The 5,119-nt window shown below is 49.4% G+C and overlaps 1 pseudogene across 1 annotated transcript; it reads right to left on the bottom strand.

Annotated features, from left to right (window-relative positions):
• Positions 1-1,190: 1,190 nt before the first annotated feature.
• LOC308425268 (large ribosomal subunit protein mL42-like) lies at positions 1,191-1,983 on the bottom strand (annotated as a pseudogene). The gene is made up of 2 exons: positions 1,955-1,983; positions 1,191-1,684 (listed from the first exon to the last, which is right to left on the bottom strand). The product of its transcript is annotated as a large ribosomal subunit protein mL42-like (transcript).
• Positions 1,984-5,119: the final 3,136 nt, after the last annotated feature.

The raw sequence follows: 5,119 nt of genomic DNA, 5'->3' as shown, positions 1-5,119 counted from the left end.
AATCCTTCCAACCCACCCTCCCAATTGCTGGGATTAGATATGTGCACCACCAACACCTGGAGTGTTTGGGGGAATTTTGAATAAGCAACCATGACCCAAAGCTTCTCACATGGTTAATAAAAAGGTTGGAGTGGACAGAACATGCTAGAATGTCCATGATAAGTACTCATTTGTAAGTATAACCTCCTTCCTCCTTCCAGACTCAGGCTGAGTCCCCACATCTCCCAAGAGACTTAAAGGGGGCATGTTTGTTTTCTTTGAGGTGGAGATTGGGAGAGGAGAAGCTCAGTACTAAACACAGCAAAGGGAGCCTTGGGCTTCCATAGTACCTGAGTCAGAAGGCTCAGAGGCATGGGGGTTTCTAAGGGACCAGAGATGGAGTGTGACTGAAGGATGTCATCACAACCCACAACCCAGTCTAGCACGCAAACAAGCAAAGAGGACTCACAAGGCCAGGTCATAAAGGTCAACACACGCCACCCTGACAGAAGAAAGAAAAATGTGTCACCGAGCTGGACAGCTTGTCAGGCCCCTGAAGCCCTTTGTTGTCAATTTCATTTCTGCTTTGTCTCTGTAAGAAAGACAGGAGGTTTAGCAAGACGGGGAACACTTCGCAGATTTCCCAGTCTGCCCCCATCACTGCCACAAGCACCCCAAGCAACCAGATCCTGAGCATTTTCCACATAGCTAAAGCTGTCGCTCCAGGGCTAAGGCAAGGGTCATGGAGGACATATCAACAACATAACAAATGGAGCTCAAGATGGTGCAGAGCCCGGGTCAGCAGAGCCCGGGTCAGAGGTCATTATCCTGAGAACATGGGACAGATGTCAAGACCAAGCACCCCTCCAGGGTCTCCCTGTCAAGTTCCAAAGTGAGCGGTAAATTCCCTAGCTACTGCACCTACACAAGGGTGCCGGGGCCAAGCATCAAAGGCTTCCTCCATATTCCCAAGTGGCTCTCTCGAGTCAGACCAGGGCAGCCCCTGGGAGAGGAACTCAAGAGTCAGAGGAGCATCTCCTGCAGCCTACCATGGAGGGCATGTGCTGTGCCCCGACATAGTGTGGTGCTATACTTATTTATTTATTTATTTGTGTGTATATATGTGCGCAAGTGTGTATGTGGTGTTAGCTTATTTTACATGAAATGATATTTTTATTATTTTTCTATATACCATCTTAATGAATACACCACTACTCAGCTGGCAAATAAGACACAAAGCAAAATTTCCTTGATGCCCAGAGAATCAAGAGCAGTCGTCTGTCTTTGGGAGGATTCGGTTTCTTACGAAGTCTGTGATACTGTCTGTGTGGGTACCAGCGATGCTTTGTGATGAAGAGCACCTTGCTGGGTTGTTCTATCATGGGTCCTGGCTCGAGATGCTTGCGTTTTCCTTCTAACTTGGTTCTCAGCATCTGCTCGTGTGTTTCCCCGTTATTATGCAGAAGATCTGGCTGAGGGAGAGGTTTGGTGTGTTCGTAGGGGGTGTCCACAGAAGGATGGCCGCACACTATTGTCCTGCCATTGGAGGTCAGAGCGAGCTCTGCCTTGCCATTGTAGTCATCTGGAAGAGAAGAATGTGTAGATTTATGACAAGCACAAGATAAAGCTTCATTTTTGGCTTGGAACTAAATGATTCCAGATAGTTCTGTTTAATACCGCCCATTTTTCTGCCGTCGCCTTGATCCTTAGCAAGCGATTTGAGAAAATGATATTGTAAAGAAAAAAAAACTGCCTCTAAAACCTGCTGTAGGCACACAGAATTTCGTGTAGCTTGCTGGCCATCTTGCTTCATGTGGTGTTCTCTGTTTGGTGCTTTTTGGTCTATGTCTGTGAGCATTGTTGTGTGTTGTGTGTGTGTGTGTGTGTAGTGCTCGTGTGCATGAGAACGTACGTGCGTGCATGAGTGTGTGACCAGACAGGAAGAAGCTGGAGATGGATGTTGGTCACTCTTCACCTGATTACCTTGGAGATCTCAATCTCCATGCTTGTCCAGAAGGTGTGGCAATTCCTTCCTTCTCCCTGATCACTTCATCCCTGCTGCTGTTCTCTGGCTGTTGGAAAGGACTTGGAGGCCTCTGCTGCCATAGGGCGACACTGGGTTCTGGATGAGCACAGCATGTCATTAGCAGCTTCGTGACTTCTCCCACTGGGGCCCTAACATTCTGCCAAGCCAGCTATTCTGGGCCCGTCTGCCCAGCTATCCCACAGGCAAAGGCTGGCTTTGCAAAGTTTTGAATTCCATTCTGAAGGATAGTGCGACAGGCAGGCAGGCTTCCATGGGTGGTGTGCCACTGCCAAGAGGGGGATGGGGGAACCGCTCAGAGATCCACAGAAGTTGCTGAAATGGGAAAGGAAACCTGGCATGCAGACCAGACCTGGCCACTGGCCCGTGCTCGTGGCTCCTGTCCGGCGCCGTCTGTATTCTGAGAGGCCTGGGCAGGTGCTGCTCGGGATTGGCAGATTAATGGCTGGTACAGGACCTCACAGCTGGAAGAAAACAAGCGAAAGGACCGTCCCTCTGCAAGGTCAGCACACTCGTGCCGTGGCCGTTCACATGCCTCTTGACATAATTCATTCCCGGTGCTCAGTTTCTCTATCTCTACAGGCTCCCTCGGTTTTGGTAAAACACAGTTAACACAGAGGCACAGAATGAACCTGATGTAATACCTTACCTGATAAATAAAGTGACATCGCCCCCTGGTGGAAGGCACAGTTCTAAGCGTTTATCTACAAAGGAACTGTGAGAGTCTGATGGCCCGAGTGAAGAACCACGTTATACAGAGCCACGGGAACTAAAATGTTTTGAAAGGCGGCGTGCAAGGGGCAGAGGAAGCCCTGATTGAGTGGGGGCCTAAGTGGAGGCTCACCGTTGACATGGCCATTGCTGTCAAGGACGCCAAGAGCAAGTGATTGACTAGTGTGTTCAGAAACTAGCAATCGCGGCTTCCTCCCACAGAGCCTGCTGGCCTACAGACTCCTCCCACAGAGCCTGCTGGCCTACAGACTCCTCCCACAGAAACTAGGAAACACGCCCCTGTACTGCACAGAACAAACACACTTGGGTTCCAGGGTTGTTGTACTTATTGGTTCCATCCCATCAGAGTGCACACAGCCCAACTGACACGAGCTTTTCCGTATGTGTGTCTATGTAACAGTCCTTTTGTCCTCACTACCCCTAGTCCAGGACCAAGCTGCTCCAAATGTGGCAGAGGTACTAGGGCACAGAGCCTATCTCGAGGCATGGTGTAAAGTCCTCCGGGATGAATGAGGTGCAATGGAGAGGTCCTCGGAAGTAAAAGCTCTCAACCTTCTTCGGCCCTCCTGTCTCGACTCCTCTTTCCCCATAGAAAGTAGAACCCCTCTCGCAGAAATCCAGCCACGAAATCCAGAAACTCCACATAAGCTTCTCCACCTCTCTGTGCAGAAGCTGGCTGGCGAGGAAGTTTTCCGACCTACACAGTACGCAGAGTGAGTGACTGACTGTTGGGTCCTCGGCCCCAGATGGGACACCTGTCTCAAGCACTCTGCACAAGGCTCGGGGAACTGTGGCAGAGGAGGTGGAAAGAGCTGGAGGATGGGAGGCACGCCGTAAACTGCTGTCTTTTCCATGCGGTGCGAGAGTTATGGGTACCCACAGGATCAAGTCAGGAAGATCAGTCAACCGCCCAGCAGGCAGCACCAAGTAGATGAGAGACTTGGGAGTGGCCATGATCAAGATACATTGTATACGTGTATGATATTGTCAAACAATGCTTAAAACATTATTTATTTTATTTTTCCCCCATAGGACTGAAGAGATAGCCAGGAGTTAAAGGCACTTGCTAATCCTGCACAGGAGCCAGGTTGGATTCCCATTACTGACGTGGAGACTCACATCCATAGCTCAAGTTCCACAGGATCCCACCCCTTCTTCTGACCTCCGTGAGCACCAGGCAAGCACGTGGTGAACATGTATCCAGGCAAAACAACCATACACAAAATAGAAGACATCTTTTTAAAAAATTATTTATTTTATGTATGAGCACACTGCAGCTGTCCTCAAACACACCAGAAGATGGCATCAGATCCTGTTACAGATGGTTGTGAGCCACTATGTGGTTGCTGGAAATTGAACTCAGGACTTCTGGAAGGGCAGTCAGTACTCTTAACCACTGAGCCACCTCTCTAGCCCCCAGAAGAAGTCTTTCTTAAAAGAAAGTTTGTGCATTTTTAAAAGTGTTCTGACCTATCTTGTTTGGTGATAAATCACATGAACTTCATGCCAGAAGGAGTTTCATTCCCCACCTGGCCAGTGCTGCCTTGAGAGGCCAAGGAGACACCAAGCAAACATTCCTGTCAGGTCCTCCCACTAGATCCTCCCACCAAGTCCTCCCACTAGTTCCTTCCTCCAGATCCTCCCACTAGATCCTCCCTTCAGATCCTTTCACTAGGTCCTCCCTCCAGATCCTCCCACATGGTCCTCCCATTAGATCCTCCCTCCAGATCCTCCCACATGGTCCTCCCATTAGATCCTCCCTCCAGATCCTCCCACATAGTCCTCCCATTAGGTCCTCCCAATAGATCCTCTCACTAGATCCTTTTACCAAGTCTTTCTACTCAGCCTAGCCCCATTAGGTCACATCCCTTTTGTCCAATCTTGTTTATATATGGAGTTCCTTCTTCATCAAATCCAAGCATTAAAACGATGTTCCCAGGCTGGAGCAGAAGCTCAACTGGTAGAATGTTTGCTGAGCATGTGCAAAGCCCTGGATTCCATCCTCCATCCAGTCACCACATAGACCAGGTGTGATGGTGCACACTTGTAATCCCAGAGACTTGGGAGGTAGAGGCTTGAGTATCAGAAGTTCTGGGTCATCCTCAGATATATAGGTAGTTTGAGGACAGCTTGGGCTACGTGTTTCACGGGTTCTCCGGGTTTTAGCGGTTCTCTTTAACAGGATTTTGTGGATTTGCTACCTGCGTTTTGTTACTGGAGTGCAGGCTACCCCATGGAGGGTGAGGAAGCTCAGCATACCTTCCTGATCTGCTGGAAGCTATGACAACTTCTCCCATATGCAAAGAGGAATGAAGGCTGGGCTTGAGCACAGAGCCACTGAAGACCTGTAGGAGGACCATTCCA

Source organism: Micromys minutus (genome assembly GCF_963924665.1).
Source record: "Micromys minutus genome assembly, chromosome: 10".
Taxonomy (NCBI): Eukaryota; Metazoa; Chordata; class Mammalia; order Rodentia; family Muridae; genus Micromys; species Micromys minutus.
Note: the sequence above shows the minus strand (reverse complement) of the source record. Positions and strands in the feature narration are given on the sequence as shown.